At 46.0% G+C, this 19981-nt stretch overlaps 1 long non-coding RNA gene across 3 annotated transcripts in view; it reads right to left on the bottom strand.

Annotated features, from left to right (window-relative positions):
* The window catches only part of LOC135112557 (uncharacterized), a 111486-nt gene that overhangs the window by 29117 nt on the left and 62388 nt on the right, over positions 1-19981 (bottom strand). The window contains exon 3 of one of the 3 annotated variants that reach the window (XR_010274453.1): positions 16776-17702. The exons of the other annotated variants lie outside the window; for them this stretch is intronic. This is a non-coding gene — a long non-coding RNA (uncharacterized LOC135112557). Of the gene's footprint in view, positions 1-16775; positions 17703-19981 lie in introns of those variants that run through there. 3 annotated transcript variants of the gene reach the window in all.

The following is a 19981-nucleotide window of genomic DNA, read 5'->3' as shown; positions in this document are numbered from 1 at the left end:
AAAATACAGAATAAGAAAGACATAAATCAGGAGAGATAACGAGGAGAAGTATAGGTGGACAGGATAGAAAAACGAAGGAGATAGAAGTCAGGCGAGATAAGAGCAGGGGCGGGGTCGCGAGGTCCAGTCAATGGTGGGCGTTAGAGGAGTGACGCCATCCCACACAATACGTATAATAATGCCTCCTTGGGGGACTCCTCGCCTCTCACTTGGTATTCTCTAAGTTACCATAACCTCATTCTCCCCTCACCTGGCCCGGCGCTCTTTACTCCGCCACGCCTCGCCGCTATTACCATAATGCTGTTAAGATGATCAGATGGAATTTTCCTAACTTTAAAGGGTCTTGTTTAAGGTTGGTTCCGTTTTGTATTATGTATATGAAGAGCCTTTAACTATATTACTGATATTTACTGCTATTATTATTTCTAGCATTATCACTACTATTACCATTATAGTTACGCCACTATTATCATTACTACTACTACTACTACTACTACTGATAAACAACAGTAACAACAGATGTCTACTAGTGACTGCAGTAGTAGTAGTAGTAGTAGTAGTAGTAGTAATAGTAGTAGTAGTAGTAGTAGTAGTAGTAGTAGTAGTAGTAGTAGTAGTAGCAGACATCAGTACTTGTTTTCACCATTATACTCGTCATCATTACTATCAATTATAGCATGCGGCGGTACACGTCCACCGAGCCTTTTGTGGGAGTCCTTCCTACAAAGACTTTACGTTTTATCAGCGAGGGTCCACCCAGACTGTCCTAATATGAGAAGCCGCATTCAAGTTTTAAGGACGGTTACCACTAGACTCTTATACGCTGCCCACGTGTCTGTGTGATAGTGGGGGTTACCAGGTGTGTCTATCTGTACATTGTGTATGCCGTGTGTGTATCGTGTCTGCTCGTATGTGTATGCTGTGTGTGTGTGTGTGTGTGTGTGTGTGTGTCGGTTGTGAGGCGAGTGTCAGACGTGTGTGCATGTGCAGGAGTGCGTGCAGGAGTGCGTGCAGAAGTGGCCCCACCCTCCCACCCTAGCCAACATAAACATCATTGGCGCCACGTCCCGGCATGCACCATAACAATGTGTAAAAACTTCGCTTAACACAGAACCCGACGCGTCCAGCAGGCTGGCGAGCCGCCAGGAGGAAGGCACGGTGAGAGTAGGATTTATACACAGAGGAAGGCTCACATAATACCAGTCCATAGTCTGAATTAACTACAAGCATCGTGTTATGAATCTCTGAATGTGCAAGTGTGAGTTCCTCATGTAGTGTAGTGAACCAATGGCCTTTGTAAGCCCAATGAAGGGAGAGAAAGAGGGAGAAGCCGGGAGGAAGGAGGGGAAGGACAACACCCACCATTACCACCACCACAACAACCAACACCAAGGCCACCACCATCATTACCACAACAACAACTACAACCATCCCACCACCAACACAGCATTAGTTAAATGTGACTCAACGGACGATACTGACCATTTTCCAGCGCCTTTGTCCACTTCCTAACAGTTTGGATCCGCTCGCACCAATGAACACCATCGCTCATGAGGCACAATGCAATGATCTCCCTTACATCACACCACACACACACACACACACACACACACACACGTAACTGAAGCCTCTCTGCGGAGCTCACCTGGCCAACACGTGACCACCTGTGTGTGAGTTCAGAAGTGTGCGGGAGAGGCACTCATTCATCAAAGGCCTGCCGCTCATCAACTCCCTCCAACACTTCACAACAAAGTGTTCGTACTTCACTCACCCAAGACCAGCACAGGACATATTTGTCATCCTGTGTTGGTCCATTAAAACTTAGGACCTAGTGTATTCAATCACTGGTGGGCTGGGTAGTTTGTACAGCAATTCCATATTTCCACACCAATGACCTCGAGAATAATAGATCTGGCAAGGTTTGGAATGATTATTCAATGTCTTAGGAACTTCCCTGGTGTCGCCGTAAGATGAAAGTTAGTAATGCTGTAGATCTAAAAGTTTCTCACCCTCGTACGAATCTCAAGAAATACTTTATCTTTTAATTTTACAACAATTATAATTATCAGTATCATTATTATAATCATTGATTCGTCATATAAACTTCTACTTTCCACCTTTTCCTTCTGTTCCTTGTGGATCTGGTGACATGTGCCATACCTGTCTCGACCACACATTCCCAGCCACTTTTCACCTCCACAGCGCCACAGAACTCCGCCGCTCTCCCACAGTTCACTCCCTTTCCATTACTGTCGCTGAAGAAAACTTACCTTCCCTACATCTCTTCCCTTCCCCTCTCAAAGTCTTCTGAAACCACAGTTTGTCACTCGCTTTCTATTGCTTCCTCTCTTAACTAATCCTCACCATTTCTACATCTCCATTAGTTCACCCCATTAGACTCCGTTCATTGGCTTCCACCTCCGACTTTCCATTACCTCACCAAAGACTCACGACGGGCCGATCCCCTGACTCTGCCCCTTACACTGATCTTACCAGCCTCTCAAGACCACACCACTTCTTCCTCCTAGCCAATATGTTGAGGGATTTACTTGACATTGCGAACTCCAGCGGCGATTTATCTCTAGTACTTACAATTACCCAGCACAAGAGGTCAGCCAGCCAACCAACAGCCGACCCCTTAACCAAACCAGCTCAGTCCTCGTCCACAAGAGGCAACTATGAATCACCAGCGATGCGTGTCACCCAACAGCTTAATTTCACTGTACCTAACTTCTGCCTTCCTCCCTACCACCTAACAAAAACCAAATTCACCCAAACAGTCGCTCTGTCAGACTGCCACTCACAAAAGCCAGCTGGACAAACTAAACCTCATCAGTCACATAAGCCGCTTAAATAACAAAGCTCCCAAAAACCAGATAGTCTAAAATCATAACTCACTAACCAAAAAAAAAAGAGAAAATAAAAATTGATTTAAATGCCAGTCAAAATCTCTCTGCAAATCAAAAAAAAAAAACCTGCATCACCATTTTTTTTCCTTTTTTTTACGTTTACCAGTCAATCAAAAGCATGTGTGTGTCACTCACTAACATCATTTAGCAAACAGACATGGTAAGTAACCAAACGCAGCTCTATCACCCCAATCAATCAATCAGTCAATCAATCAATCAGTCAGATGGACACCTGAATACTGGACGCAGAAAAAGTCAACCGTGATATCGTGTCAGCTAAAGAAAATCAGTCAGTCTGTCAGTCAGTCAGCCAGTCAGTCAGTCAGCCAGTCAGCCACCGTACTATCGAACTCGTCGTTCACATAAAACACTCAAGGCACCCTGTCAGTTCAGATACTCGTCAGCCAGCAAAATGACCGCCCAGTCAACCCGTCAGGCCGCCAGACAGCCAGTTCACCAGCCCGCCAGCCAGCCCGTGCCACAGCCTCCTCGATCACCGGGCCTCCCCTGGGTATCACAGCTTTAAGATATCGCTACACCGTAATGTTCGCCGTCACCACCACCTGCTACGAACTGGCTCTTCCCGCTGACCTGCCGCTTGCTACTGCACTTCACCATATCTGCTCCATCGCCACGAAGCTTGAATTCAGTTACTCCAGGATGATTCTCTCTCTCTCTCTCTCTCTCTCTCTCTCTCTCTCTCTCTCTCTCTCTCTCATTTTCACACCTGCTGCGTCTGCGTGCCCACGTGCCTGCGTCCCTCAGCCCTCAATCCACCCATGAAGATGAGCCAGGAGGCAAAAAGTCATTCACCAAGCACTAAATATTCACCGCTGAATCGGCATGCAAACATCGGGTACAAATTATTCATAAAATGGACGCCCGGAAATATAAAAAAAAAAATGTGGGCGAACATGACATCTGTTTCGAGAGTGCCGCTCTGCGCAGGACGCCTGGCAGGCCATTACCATAAAATACTGCGGCGCAAATCTGTCAAATTACTTTCGTACTAAAAAAAAATAGATACATGGAAATATACAGAACATGTTCGTACATGACAGTGTTGCTGTATTCTCTTTTTTCATCAATGTTCAAATCTTTAATAATGCACAATTTTAAAAAATCGGCTCTATACAACGAAGCGCAGAAAAGCATCCCACTTCCCGATAATTAAAATCTGTTGCACTAAATCCGAAAACAAAAGTGTTCTCCAGCACCACAACGGCACCTGTGCAGACACCAGACGTCCACTCTGCACCGCGTCCACGTACACGGCTTGGTGGCTGGACGGCGCGCGGGAACACAGATCACAACTTGGTCAGACTCGGAAGCTCGTATGACGGGCGGCCAGAAGTTGAACGAGACCCGCCTCACATAGATTAGTGCAGGTTTGGCAGTTTGGAGGCGTGGGCATTGAGGGAGGAGGAAGAAGAAGAGGAAGAGGAAGAGGAGGAGAGGAGAGGGAGGACGATGACGACGACGATAAGGGCAACGGTGATGTGAAAGTGTGATGAGGTGAAAGAATAGGAAATAAAGCGCTGCATAAATAAAAACAAAAACTAGAGGTGGATCTAAGCACAGCGCTGGAATAGCCCGCTACACGCCTGCCTCGTCCCAAGCGGCGCCCCAACGCTCTATACATTATTCGCTCGACTTTTTGCCCATTTCCATAATGCTAAAGTTTCCAGAGCCTTCAGTCTCCCGTCCTTTTACCAGTGAACTTGAGAACAAAATGTCTTCCTGTATTTACTTTCTTCTCTGCAACATAAAGGGAAATCACGTCACCCTTAATATTTTTTTTTGTTTTTACCACACTAGACTGAGCAACAACGGTACTTTTTTTTCCTTTATTTTTTTTTTCTCTTTCTTTTCCGCTTCTTCTTTCTCCTCCTCCTCCTCTTCTTCTTCTAGGTGAGCCGTCCGGTTTGGCCTGCCTCCGCGATTCTAAATTAAGATATGATTTCAAGCCACCGAATAGGGAAGCAAAAATAATAAACAAACATGAGTGGCTGCACTTACTTCATCACGCATTGAAAATTACCTTAAGAAATTCGTACATCAAGCGAAAAACGAAAGGCGTGGAAACTGCTGCCAGTCATACTGATCCTGCCCATGTTCCTGCGTCCTGGTGATGGGCGGGAGTTGTGAGGGCGTGAGGGCCGTGTGGTCGCGTCTGGGCAGCGCGTGGGCGGGTGGGTGAGAGGGCGGAGTAGCCGTGTGATAATGGGCGCGGGCCGATGCCTAAATTTAGACAAGGGTGCAGGTGGAGGTGTGGGTGTAGGCGTGGGCGTGGGCGCAACCAAGAACCTGTCCCGCCAGTGAATATGCCAATGACCTTCTACCGCGCCTCGCCGTGTCTGTCTCCGAACACTTTTCCTTCTGCTACTCCCTGCCCGTCTCTTTTTTCTTTTCTTTTTTCATTCCTCCACCACTCCCTCACATCCCTCTCCCCCCACACCCGCACCTCTTCCTCCGGCTGTCCTGTCTGTGCATCCCGCTCCACCTAACCTAACCTCTCCTGGTCCTTTCCATGCCCCAAGAACTTTCAAGGGAATAACAGCGTTACTTCCTCTTACTCCCTTTTCTTTCCTCCTGCCCTTCCTCATACTGACCCCCCTGCAGCTTTCTCTCCCTCTCCCTCTCTCTCTCTCTCTCTCTCTCTCTCTCTCTCTCTCTCTCTCTCCACCCGAGTTCCCCAGGGCATGGCAACCCCAGCATAGTTTCCAACATAAACGCGCCACGCCACTGTATTATATATTTTTTTTAACTCAACTTTTCCAACCATAAGTTACGTCTGCTCACTACCTGCCAGCTGAGAGGACGTGACTAAACGGCGGACGGTCGACTGGTTCACTGACTGGTTAACTGACTGACTGACTGACCTGACTGATTAACTGGCTGGCTGGCTGGCTGGCTCTTGACTGATTGGATGACCTGGTATGTGACTGATTTGAGTGTTACCTGAATGAGCAATAGAGTGTAGGACTGATTGAAAGATAATTGACTGGTGCCTTTCGCTATATCATCTCCTCCTCCTCCTCCTCCTCCTCCTCCGCCATAACCTCTTCCTCTTCCACATCATCATCATCATCATCATTATTGTCTATCCCCTTCAATTTATTTAATGTTCAAGAGACTTTTTTTACATAAAGCGTCTTTGTCTTACACTCATCCACTTTTCTCCTTTCTTCCATCTATTTCAATCCTTTCTCACTCTTTTGCCACTCTTCCCCCCCTCTTTCCTCCCTTTCTCCCTCCGGTCACCCCAAATTTCCTCCTTCGATCTCTACCTCGTCCTTCCTCAGACTAACTCTCCCTCTCCTTCCTTCCTCCAGCCTCCTCTCCCTCCCACTCCTCCTTCCTCATCCTTTCCTTTTTTTTTCCTCTACCAATATAAATATCGAACATTAACACTGCCTGTTCTTCCCACGCCAATATGGTCTAGCAATTTATCTTAGTGGGACATAAACTGATGGGGAAGACTCTCCTTCTTTTCTGCTACGACCAATTTCATATAAGTTAGCCTCATTTGTCTCAATATTTCTCATACATGCTCGCTTCAAGGGCTAACGGGCTGGTATCATTCACCTCGCGACGCTGCCGAGGATCTATAGTGGAGGTGCCCTGGATGGTGCTGCTGGTAGTGGTGCGGGTCGTGGTGGTGGTGGTAGTAGTAGCAGTAATAGTAGTAGTACTAGTAGTAGTAGTAGTAGGAGTGGTGGAGCTGGAAGGTGGTGGTGGTGGTGGTGGTGATATAACATAGCCTATAATTTCAAACTTGGTCTACCTGATACAGATGGCTTCAAACTTTACAGGTGAACAACTAAACGTAATAATCAACGAACGTGGAGAGAGAGAGAGAGAGAGAGAGAGAGAGAGAGAGAGAGAGAGAGAGAGAGAGAGAGAGAGAGAGAGAGAGAGAGAGAGAGAGAGAGAGAGAGAGAGACTAGTTCTCACTCAGGAGCACCCACGCACATCTCACTCACCCTCAAACTCTCCTTGTAGTGTCTCGCACCTACAGCTCACTTCATTCTCACCTGCTTCCCTTTCCCTCTGTTCACCTTCCTTCCTCCCCCTTCCTCCCACCCCTTCCTTCACCATTCCCCCGCCCCTTCCTTCCCCGTGACCTCACCTGCCCACCTGAGGCCTTCACCAGGTGGCACCTTGGGAGTTATCAATGTTCACTGCCGGGAGTATCGTTGAAGAATTTTTCGTGAATTACTTAGAACCAGTTGCGAGTGGAGTTACGAGCAGGTGCGGTGAACAGTATAAGAGACAAGAGAGATTATGCTTGCTGGATATGTTTAGCGTCCAGCGCATCACATCGGCGAACTGGCGGACTCGAGTTAACTGTAATAACTGAACACGTGGAGGGAAAAACACATATTGCGCAAATGAATACACTGTGTTTTCTTCAGTTTAAGGATGGGGTTAATTTCTTACATGCGCAGAGGAAAGGAGTTGCCAGCTGATATGCCGTCCAAGCTGGCCAGGGTTCAAATCCCAGTGAGGCCGGGAAGCAGACACCCGGCCGCCGCACCTTTCCAGACTCTCCTCAAGGTTACTCGGTAAATGAGTGGCGCCTCGGGGAGCAGCTAGGGGCGCTTGGTAATATAATCCGGTTGGTGCAGTGGTGTGTCTCCGAGGCTTGTGACTGAATGAATTATCCCCCTCATGCTCCAATGTAAAGCGAGCGAAAAATAATACCTTAGATAAGCGGTACATGACACTTGGCCTCTGCTTGTACCAGGGAAATAAGTTCATATGTTAAATTATAAAACGCACAACGATAGAAGCAAAAAGAGATAGTGATTCGTACATAGACGAATGTTAATATTATTCAACCTTTAAATGTAAAGTCACCTTTCTCGACAAAGAAAATATTTATTGTGCAGGTGTAAGCCCTTGTAACTGTACCTGGCTAGAGTCCCTGCGGTCTGGTGTGTGTGTGCGTGTGCGTGTATGTATGTGTGTCTCTGTGTGTGTGTGTGTGTGTGTGTGTGTGTGTGTGTGTGTGTGTGTACGTAGGAGGCGTATACTATGCACCTGTGGCAGAAGGACAGTGTAGTATACCTGGCCTGTGTAGTGTAATTTACTTGTGTGACCGGCGCACCTTGCCTTGGCCAGAGGAACTTCACCTGAGTGATAGAAATTCGCAAAAATATTATCGAGCACCACACAGACACCGCAAGTTATAAATGCACCACCTACATTTTAACCTCTATGCCCACGAGACGCACGGGCCATTCTCCTCAGCACGCCTGTCTCCCTAGGGGCCCTCCTCCCAATACGTAGGGCGAGTAGGACTACCACTCCAATGACATCCATCCACTGAGGCAAAACTTGAAACCTCCCTCGTGTAATCCAAGCATGGTATGGTTTTCCTTCCTTTCCGTGAATGTAGACAATACCCGACCCTAAGTCTGAGAGGTGCAGGGGGCGATATCGTGTGGGCAGCGGGAAATAGTTCAATAATAATGGCCATGCTAATGACTACCCTCACTGGGCTCTCCGCGGCGCAAACACGTGGGGTCAATCCGGTAATTCTCCGTGGTCGGGGAGCCTCGGGGAAGGTCAAGTGGCTGGAGAAAAACACCTGAACCGAGAGTGAGCCTGAGCGATGAATTAGAGAGAGAGAGAGAGAGAGAGAGAGAGAGAGAGAGAGAGAGAGAGAGAGAGAGAGAGAGAGAGAGAGAGAGAGAAACACAGACAGCCAACCGCAGTAATTTTGGCAAGAAATAGACAATTAAATACCACTTAAAATTACATAGTACCAGAGAGAGAGAGAGAGAGAGAGAGAGAGAGAGAGAGAGAGAGAAAGAGAGAGAGAGACTCGAAACTGGTAAACAACGAACGCGCTACGATGGACTTGTGATGCCTGAAGATAACAAACAGCACACCTGGACGCTCGCACGACTCGCTCTTGCAAACCGAACCTAAAAAAAAAAAAAAGAGAGAGAACAAAAATCGAGCCACAAAAAAAAAAACGCTGCCACACGCCCGTGGTTCGCCCCGCCAATAAAGCAGTGACCCTCACCGGCACAGGAGACGAGTAGGATGGCAGAGGAGAGAAATGGCACGGGTGAAAATGACGAAAAGAATAAACATGCAATAAAAAAACTAATCATGAATGGAATCGAGGAAGATAATCCCAAAAAATCCAATGAAGCGGGAAATGCGAGAAAAATGTAAGTGCCGAATGGAGGGAAATGTGGAAACAAATGTGCACTTGGTATATGAAGGAACGAGAAGTGCGAAGCGTTGGAACTTTGTGAAGAAAACATATATGATATTAGGTCGAAGGAAGGGCAACAATATTACCGCGCCCGGCTGGGGGTCGATAATAGGCGTGACGTAAGCAGGTGTGGCAGAGAGAGAGAGAGAGAGAGAGAGAATGTGTGTGTGTGTGTGTGTGTGTGTGTGTGTGTGTGTGTGTGTGTGTGTGTGTGTAAAACTCCACTTCAAGAGGGAGGGAAGGAAGGAAGGAAGGAAAGTGTGTGTGTGTGTGTGTGTGTGTGTGTGTGTGTGTGTGTGTGTGTGTGTGTGTGTGTGTGTGTGTGTGTGTGTGTGTGTGTGTGTGTTATCCTGCTACACTCGCACGCCACACTGAGCCTGTAATGAGATAAGGAGGATGGGTCACAGTGAACACACAAGGCGAGGCGCGGGAAGGGTGTAAGCTGCTGCACGCATAACTATAATCAGAGGGAAGCTTATCAGTCGTGTGTAAATTAAAAAAATATATATTGTTAATAAGCCTTACGTGAAAGCTCATTTGTGTTACTCCTGACAGACATTCTTTGCCTGCAATAATAACAGCAAATCGTCACATTGATCCAGTTCATAACACGTCTAATATCTGAGCAAAATTGAATCTCGTGTTTTCGGGTGTATAAAATTTCGCAGAATTGCACAAGACACGCGTGGAGCTGGTGACGGACATATTTCCCTTATTCCCACCAAGTTTTAATTCAGGGAGAGGAAAGGAAAAACCCCAAACACAGCGCCCTGAACCTTGTCTGCGAGGCGTGTTTTCCCAGGTGACCGGGGGATTGTGAGGTGTGAGCCCCCTTCCCTCCCTGCCCCCAGCACCACTAAGACCCTCCACCCGATCCTCTTTCCCCCTTCTCCTGCTGCCGACCTTTCTTACCACCCTCCCCTCCCTCCCTTCCACCGCCTGCACCTCCCCCTTCCATCTCATCCTTCCACCTCCCTCACTCCCACCCTCCATTGCCTTCACCTTCCCCCATCCATCCCATCCTTCCTCCTCCACCTCTTCCATCTCACCTACCTTCCTCCCTTCCTCCCCTCCCCATCTGGATCTTCTTCATCCTCCCTCCAGCTTCACTGATACACCGCTACCCTGCCCCCTCCACTCACCTGTTTCCTCCTCCTGCTTCTCCTCCGACCTCCTCCTCCTGTGAGCCGCTCCGGGGGATGCGACCTCACCTGACCTCTACGTGCCTTAAGCCTCCCTTACCCCCTAGACAAACAAACACGTACACACACACACACACACACACACACACACGCGGGCACGACCAATCGCAGGTGTATGAAGATAAACATCCGTACGGTAAAAAGTATTCTGGTCTCTCTCTCTCTCTCTCTCTCTCTCTCTCTCTCTCTCTCTCTCTCTCTCTCTCTCTCTCTCTCTCTCTCTCTCTCTCTCTCTCTCTCTCTCTCTCTCTCTCTCAGCTCCATCTTCATAATTCCATCAATGTTAACAACACACACACACACACACACACACACACACACACACACACACACACACACGTATTATGCAAAGTCATATTCATCTATCAAGAGAAGAGGATGAAAAAATGTATATATATATAACTAAAATATTTTTCTCAGCAGGCTCCGTTCATTGGTGCAGCATTTACAAAGTTTCTGAAAGTCGCCCACGAAACGGATTTAATTCTTCCTCCCAACATTTTCCTTCACGCACTTTTATTATCTCTTCGTTAGTGTTTTGTACTCTAATCCGCTGCAACCTTTCTTTCTTTCTTTCTTATTAAATGTTCATCTTATATATTTACTGTGTGCCCACTTCTTCATCTTTTTTTGCTGTTTTTATTCATAAGTCAAGTTTATTTCAGTGTTCATTCTGCACAAAAATTTATACTGAGGTTACCAGTCTCTCTCTCTCTCTCTCTCTCTCTCTCTCTCTCTCTCTCTCTCTCTCTCTCTCTCTCTCTCTCTCTCTCTCTCTCTCTCTCTCTCTCTCTCTCTCTCTCTCTCGACGCCTACTTCATTTTCTTCTTCCACGTCTATCCCGACGCCTCCTACTTCATTCTCTTCTTCCAGGTCTATTAATTTTGTCCTTCTGTCTCTCGTCCCTATCCACCATCTTCAAGAACCCCGACCTCCTCCTCCTCCTCCTCCTCCCCTTCCTTATGTCTCCTGTCTCCGCCTCATCTACGTCCTTCCTCCTCTGTTTCGTTATCTGATGCTACAAATTTGCCTGTCATGTTCCCCAGTAAGCAGGTGTGGGTGTGCGTCCCTTCCAGGTCCAGGTCCGTCCCTACTCGCCTCACTCTCCCTCGCTCCTTTTTGAGCAAGTGTCTGTCAACTTGTCCGTGTTCCCCTGTGTGTCTGTCCTGTTGTTTATGTAACTGACTGACTGACTGACTGACTGGCTGGCTGGCTGGCTGGCTGCTTGGTTGGTTGGCTCTCTCTCTCTCTCTCTCTCTCTCTCTCTCTCTCTCTCTCTCTCTCTCTCTCTCTCTCTCTCTCTCTCTCTCTCTCTCTCTCTCTCTCTCTCTCTCTCTCTCTCTCTCTCTCTCTCTCTCTCTCTCTCTCTCTCTGTGTGTGTGTGTGTGTGTGTGTGTGTGTGTGTGTGGTGTAGTGCAAGGCAGTGTGTGTGTTCCTAAGCCATGCATGTACGAGTATTTATCCCCGTCTTACCCTCATCCTCTTTTTACTGTACCGGTTCGCACCTCTTTCTCCTCCCCGCCCCCTTTCCCTCCCTCAGCACTCCTCCCTCCTCCTCATCCCGCGTGCCAGTGACCTGAGGCGGGTCAGGGGTGCTCTCGTGTGACCTGTAACGGGCAGGTCACCAGCATACCTGTCTCGCAGATTCTGATGGTCTCCCGATAATGAACTAAATTGCAAGTCATGTCGGCACGGCCTTTTTCTCTCTTTCTCTTTACACTTGTTAATTAGAATAAATGTGACCAGATAATGCGGGACATCGTGACCGGGACGTGAGTGTGCACGGGGCCGAGGGACGGGTATTACCTGCTTCATTAGACACACCTGCGTCACTGTTCACACGTCCTCGCATGCACGCCGCCGCCTTGCACATTAACATAAAGCCACAAAGAGAAAAAATACCAGCGCAAAAGTTCTTCTGTTTCCTAAGTAGCTTTTTTCTTTCCTGTATTTTTTTCATCTTATCTATTCCAAGTAGACGTATAAGATCTACACACAATGTTTTAAATTTCCTTCGTATGTTTTGCATCTAAATTATTCAAACGAGACTTAAAGAACCCAAATACGAAGTTTTTCATACATATTCTGTTTACATTTAAGCTACTAAAGAGAGACTACGTACAAGACACATTATGCTACACTAAGCTACAGGATTATATACAAATACATGCCTAATGAAGCTTATGAGATTCACCATAAACATAATATACAACGGTACAATGCCACAGGGCTCAAAATAGTTAAGTGAACCGTCATCTGTCGACACCAACAAACAATTCATCACCTTAGACACGAGTTAATCATGGGATAAGGACCATGGAGCCGTCTACCACCATGACAACTAATACTCGAACACCACGCAGCAAAAAAATAAAACCCCTTGCTCCGTTTCCTTCTTTAATCCACGTCTGACCTTCCCTTAAATCACGCACGCTCACTATGTTCCTTCGTGCATCCAATAAATAAAGGAAAGAAGAAAACATGTTTGTTATGCTGACTTCACAGTATCATGAACTGGAATTAGGGAGTGGAGGACCGGTTTGCGAGAGGAATGAGAGAGGCTGAGCGGGGCAGGATGGAGGGAGGAAAGTGGGGTGGGGAGGGGTGGGTGAGAGAGTGGAATAAAGATGGTAGAATGAAGTGGGAGGATATGGAGGGGGTGGAGAGAGAGAGAGAGAGAGAGAGAGAGAGAGAGAGAGAGAGAGAGAGAGAGAGAGAGAGAGAGAGAGAGAGAGAGAGAGAGAGAGAGAGAGAGAATGCATGGATATAGAAAATGTGAAAAGAAACAAAGCACAATATGAACTTTTAAAATGAAAATAAATAACGATGTGGTAAGAAAAAAAGGAAAGATGAAAGAAGAAGAAAAGAAGGAGAAGAAGAAGAAAGAAAAAATCAACAGAAAAAAAAGAAAACGAGAAGAAAAAGACCAAGACCCAAAAGAAAACAAAAACAAACCAGAGAAAAGAAGAGAAAACCAAAATAAATAAAAAAATCAACGAAGAAAAAAGTTAACAAGGAACGAAAAAAAAAAAATGAGATGATAAAGAAAAAATATATATATAAAAAAGAAGATACGTTTATGACTTAGGAACATACGTAGATAAAGAAAAGAAGAAATGAAATGAAAAGAACGTCAAGAAGATGCTGCAGGATGGCATGTGAATTGAGGTCAAAGAGTAACAGATATAACGGAGTGAAAGGCAGAGAGAGAGAGAGAGAGAGAGAGAGAGAGAGAGAGAGAGAGAGAGAGAGAGAGAGAGAGAGAGAGAGAGAAAGGAAAAAACCCTGCGTGGAAAAAATATTGGAAAAAAAGGCACACGGGAATGACAGAACAACCTGGAATCCGAGGAAAAAAAGGTAAATAAATAAATAGGAGAAGAGGATGGCAGCTTCGGGGAAAAAAAGGAAACTATGATAAAAAGAAAATAAAAATCTGGGAAACAGGAAACCAAAGGAAGATAAAATAAGCGACTCAAGTATGGATGAAGAAACGGAGGAGGAGGAGGAGGAGGAGGAGGAGGAGGAGGAGGAGGATGGACGACAAATGAAAGGAAGAGAGAAAAGAAGGAAAGAAGGATTCAAGGCGGAATTGAAGAAGGAGAAGGTGAAGGAGCAGAACGAAGAGGAAAAAGACGAGGAGGAGGAGGGGCGGAGAAGGAGGAGGAGGAGGAGGAGGAGGAGAGGAAAAAGGAAGAGGAAAAGGAAAACGAGGAAGAGCAAAGGAATTAAAAAAGGAAACGAAAAAGCAGAGGAACAAGAAGAAAACGAGAGAGAGGAGGAGGAGGAGGAGGAAGAGCAGGAAGAGGAACAGGAAGGTTGAGACGAAGAACGCGGGGAAGAATAAGAGGAAAAAAGAGAGGCTGGCGGACGGGAAAAAAAAAAAAAAGAAAAAGAAATAAGACGGAGGAGAGAGAAACGACTGGCTTGTAAGATTTATCGTAACAAGACCAGCCCGAACTCACCCATCCTTATGTGCTTTAATTGCTTAATATATCACAACCCCAACCAACCACTAACCGGAGGCGCAGAGAGGGGAGGGAGGGGGAGGAAGGAAGGGAGGAGAGGAGAGGGGGGGGAATGAGGCCGAGGTGCAGGGGAGATCGTGAGGGAAGGTGAACGTGTCTATAGGGGTGAACGTGTCAGGGTGAGGGAGTGGTGAAAGTGGCCAGGAGTCACTGATAGGGTGATGACGACCAAGGGCGGGTAGCGTGAGCAAGTAACGTGTCGGGGGTTAACGTGTTCGGGAAATATTTGTTTGGGCCATGTCGGGTTAGCTTAGCGTGCTGGGTGGAGGCAGGAGAGGTGTCGTGTGTGTGTGAGGTGTGTGTGTGTATGTGTGTGATGTGTGGGTGGAAGTGGACGGGGGAGTTAAGATGCACCGTGGAAATGAGGAAACTTGAAGCATATTTTTTTGCATACTTATTACCTTTTCATGTACTAAGCTATCAACATACATATGAGAGAGAGAGAGGAGAGAGAGAGAGGAGGGAGAGAGAGAGATGAGAGAGAGAGAGAGAGAGAGAGAGAGAGAGAGAGAGAGAGAGAGAACGTTTAAATAGAAAATTGATTCTCTCTCTCTCTCTCTCTCTCTCTCTCTCTCTCTCTCTCTCTCTCTCTCTCTCTCTCTCTCTCTCTCTCTCTCTCTCTCTCTCTCTCTCTCTCTCTCTCTCTCTCTTTCCCTAATCTCACTAACAAGAGTTACGGCAGACATCAAGTTATATATGAGTATGCAAGAAGTTACTCCCAAACACACGAATCATCAAGCTTCATGTCCGTATAAGGGGCGAATGAGCGCCTCTCACTGTATATCATAAGCCTTCTTCCCTTTCTGTTTTTATTCTAACGAGGAACACGCTAAGAAACCAACACTGACTTCATGAAATATGCTGCAGCTCTTCTTATGCTTTTTTTATATTGCAGAACTTAGAGAAGTGTTTTTCTGTGTCTAAATTTTAATACTCTTTTATCTACTTGAGTCTGTTAGGAGTGATTTTGTGTTATTTATAAGCCGCTTAGTAATTTTTTTTTCTTTTCTTTTAAGGATCTCGTAACATATTCGAACTCTTGTTATATATTTATGTCCATCTTTTCACACTTTGTATACTAGTCATGCCCTGGAGAGATCATACAGTACACACAACACACACACACACAAACACACACACCTGCAAATACTACTTAACCCTACAACCTTTCACACACTCCCACTCACGCCCCCACTCACCCCACTTGAAGCTCCTCACACCTCACAAAGCCCTCCCTCACTCCCCTTGCATCACACGGGTTTCTCTCATCCTCACAAGCCCACCACCGTCACTTCCTTGCATCCCACATACACCTTATATCTCCCCTTTATCTATAGGTCCTTCTCACGTTCTTTCCCTCCTACCCATAGCATTTCCATCACTCTCATATCACAGGTGTCTTCTTAATCCACCCAACTCTCCCTCTTGCTTTTCAGTCTCCTCCTACTCGCGGGTTCTCCCTCACGACAGGTTACACTCTTGTCGATGCTTCTTGTCTTCCCGGTAATTTCATAAATCCAAAGCAATGCTCCTTAGTTCATGCCCTCATCATACTAATCACTACAAGCATTGATAGGCTGTTCAAAAGTCCAAAGTCATTCATTCTGAGTAGCAAGGGATGTGAATGGTGAATCTCAGTATTCTCATGTGCGTTATCTAAAGGAGAGATCAATTGCTGATGGCTTCATTAAACACCCGAGTTAACCGTACCATGTAATTAACCGTGTTAGGTTGTTCCATCACAAGTTTTAGCAGGTTAGCAGGTAAATGGTGATTGCACAGCGCGCCTTGCAATCAATTGTCGTGCTAACTATGGTAATTATACGTGAACACACTAATTTCAGTTGCGATTATTCAAGTTAATTGTATTCTCAGGGAGTAACACTTTTCTTGCTACGAGGCAAAACAATACGACACTCCAAACCTCATTGCAAGCTCAACTTTTGTCCGTAAAAATGCCTTATCAGGGATTCAAGTTTTCAGTGGCGGTACATATTTTCATCTCGAAGGAAATCTGAGGCAAAGCTCCTGCGTTCGTACCCATTGTGAAGAGAAATGGCCAACTCACACATACGACACACACACACACACACACACACACACACACACACACACACACACACACAGAAAACATCACCGCGCCTCTCGAATTACAATAATAATCTTGTATCCTTTGTGAGAACGCTTTCGTATTTCCCTTCCCTTTTCTACCTTCACGCAGTACACACACACACACACACACACACACACACACACACATCTACACGGCAACACCGGCGCCTTTTATAAAATTAATCTATGAACACACACCAACTTTAACATTAATTAGGCAGCGATTATTAGGCAAAGTACGTTACCCCCAAGATATATTTTACCATTTCCCTCGAGGGTAATTCAGAAGCTCTTTGAAGTACACACTTTTTAATCATATTACGCAAGGGGATGCTTTAAGGGGTGGCGGGCAGGGGTAGAGCGAACAAGGAAGAGCAGGAGAGGAGTAGGGGTGGCGTTGGCAGCATAGGGTGGAAGGGACAGAAGGGAAGAGGACTTGTAGCTCAGATGGAGTAGAAGGAAGGAGTGGTGAGCAGGACAGGAGTAAACAAGGGTGAAAGATGGGAGATGTGTTGAGGGAACGCTATCATCTCAATAACAACGAACCCGATCAATAGTACAGGCAACATTCGGTCTTTATAAATTCGCCTATGACGTAAGAATTTCAAGAGAGTAAATAAATCTACCTGCAGTGGATGGAAAATGAGATAAGGCTTTTAATTCGTTAAGTGATACATAGAAAAGCGTATGAAAAATGTACATAATCCTAAACTTAATAAAATTTTCTACCGGTACCCACAAAATTACGCTGAGGACTGAAAGGTTACGAGGTTTACTACTTCAACTAACAGATGGCAGCACCGTCCCTACACCATCACCACTTCACCACCATCACAACCCATCCGCGATGCCATCACGAGCCCACCAGAACCACAACCAAATTATACAGCGCCATAACAACACATAAAAGCCGCCTCTCTTAGCCTCTCGGTGAAGCGATGGCACTGGTGGTGGTAGTAGTAGTAGTAGTAGTAGTAGTAGTAGCGTGTGTGTGTGTGTGTGTGTGTGTGTGTGTGTGTGTGTGTATAAACACTACACCGCTGCTACTCCTCTTCCTCTTCCTCCCCTTGTTCCTCTTCCTCTTCCTCTTCCTCCCCTAGTTCCTCTTCCTCTTCCTCCACTTCCTCCTCTTCCTCTTCCTCCTCCTCTTCCACCTCCCGTCGTACCCAACAAAGGCGATCTTCGGACAAGTTTTAAGGACCCGTAGGTGATCGCGTCTCTGTCGGAAATTTTAGATTCTTCCTTCAGTCTCTCTCTCTCTCTCTCTCTCTCTCTCTCTCTCTCTCTCTCTCTCTCTCTCTCTCTCTCTCTCTCTCTCTCTCTCTCTCTCTCTCTCTCATTATGCACACACGTCCACTGACTCTGTTAACAGGTACTAAAAAGTAAAGGTTGACGGAGGAGAAAGCAGCTTGTGCAGGGGAGAACAGGCCAGGAAGGGTAGGGAGGACAGTGATGAGGAAGGGAGCGCAGGAAACGAGAAGATAAGGAAGAGGAAGATGAAGAAGGGTGAGGGAAGACGTGAAAGGAAGCGAGGAAAACTAGTGGATAATAAGGAAGAGAGTAAAGAAGGAAGGGTGGAGGTGAGGTAAATGATGAGAGAGGTTAAGGAAACACAGAAGAGAAAGTGGAAGAAAAAGGGAAGACACGAAGATAATAAAGAGATGAGAGGGAAGAGTGATGAAATAGGGAAAAAGAAGAGGGAAAAAAAGCGGTGAAGACGAAAACGTAAGAGAAGAAGGGGATTAATGTGAGGGGATGAGGCAGCCTGAGAGAGTTGAGAGGAGAAGACGAAGTAGGTGAAGATGAGTGGGGAGGGAGGGTGGAATGGGAGGGGAGAAGTATGGAGGGAGGGGGAGGGGAGTGGTTTGGGAAAGGGGAGGGAAACCTGTACCTTTAATTATAAGTGATCACACCACCACCACCACCACCACCTCCTCCTCCTCCTCCTCCTCCTCCTCCTCCTCCATTTCCCGCCTCTGCTTAATGGTATTATCCTGAACGTTCATTACAAAGTTAGAAAAGAGCTTGGAATTTTATCCCACACGAATAAATAAATAAATGTATGAGAGGAGAAAAGACTCTCTCTCTCTCTCTCTCTCTCTCTCTCTCTCTCTCTCTCTCTCTCTCTCTCAGCCTGTACGTGCCACACACAAAAACACACAGTGGAGACAGGCGCACTGCTGTACGAGGAGCCAAGCTGTGGAACGCGCTCCCACCTCGCCTAACCCAGGCACCCTCTCTTAACACTTTTAAGGCTAGAATTGAGAAATTTCTGCTAACAGATAATGTTTAAGCCAGACTGAGGATTTTATCGTCATCTTTTCAAGAAAATTTTACTCGCTAATATATCTCTATTTTATACTTTTATCTTATTTTATTGTATTTTTATTTTATTTTTATTTTTATTTTATATGTATGTTTTTGTGCATGTGTAGTATGCGTGTTTCTTTTATTGTGACTTTTTACCTTTGGGATTTAATGGTAAACAATTTATCAAATCTTTTACATTAATATATAATAGTTATAAGAGACTTATGTATCTGAATGTATTGTGATTGATGTGTCTATCGTAATTACTAAATATCTATTGTAACCTGAGTAATAACCACTTTGGTGGATAATAAACAAATCTGAATCTGAATCTGAATCTCTCTCTCTCTCTCTCTAAATGATCTGAAGGTACTGGACGGAGGAATGGACACACGGCACGCCAGTACACACACACACACACACACACACACACACACACACACACGAAGAGGTATCAATACAATCTAAAACGCGTGTGAGTGACGCGATCAAACCATCTAAGATCTCCGATACCACCTTCCTCGGGGTCCGCCACTCACATCTGTCAATCACCCGCCTATCGCTTCAGCATCAGCAGTGTCCCTGACGGTCCACAAGGGCACTACCACTACCACCACCACCACCACCAGGGCCCTCAAGGTCAACTATGCCTCTTTTGGAGTGTCTGCACCCCCCCCCACCGGACCCCAAGCACGGCACGCATACAAGCAGATTTTCACCTCATCACGACTTTACCTAATATCAGTGTGAGTGATGGCGTCATTCCCTTAAACCAACAGGGTCCACTGGATGCCTGCCGCCCATATAAGGCCACGGTGCCTTCTTCCTCAAGGGCGAGCCTGAGTCGTGTGGGTATTGTACATTACCTAAACATTTTGGAATTCGGAGCTTTAACACACTCATAAGCCAATTCATACTTATTTTCTACCTGAAGGCTTTCACTCTGTCTGCTTCTTGTAGTAGATGAAGTGAATATGATGAGGTTTGTAATCTTAATACGTTTATAAAATCAAGTCGATTCTCGCGTATGTACAATATTCTTCAAGAAAAGCTTTTCCATTGTGCCAGTAAATTAACGTGACCTGACACAGATAATGCAAGATCTTTTTTCGTTTCCTTTTCCTGTGATGCATCTTTTTGACTATCGATCGTTTTTCACTCCAGACAGGTGACTTGAAAGTGAAAGCT

The sequence above is a fragment of the Scylla paramamosain genome, chromosome 24 (genome assembly GCF_035594125.1).
Source record: "Scylla paramamosain isolate STU-SP2022 chromosome 24, ASM3559412v1, whole genome shotgun sequence".
In the NCBI taxonomy this organism is placed as follows: Eukaryota; Metazoa; Arthropoda; class Malacostraca; order Decapoda; family Portunidae; genus Scylla; species Scylla paramamosain.
Note: the sequence above shows the minus strand (reverse complement) of the source record. Positions and strands in the feature narration are given on the sequence as shown.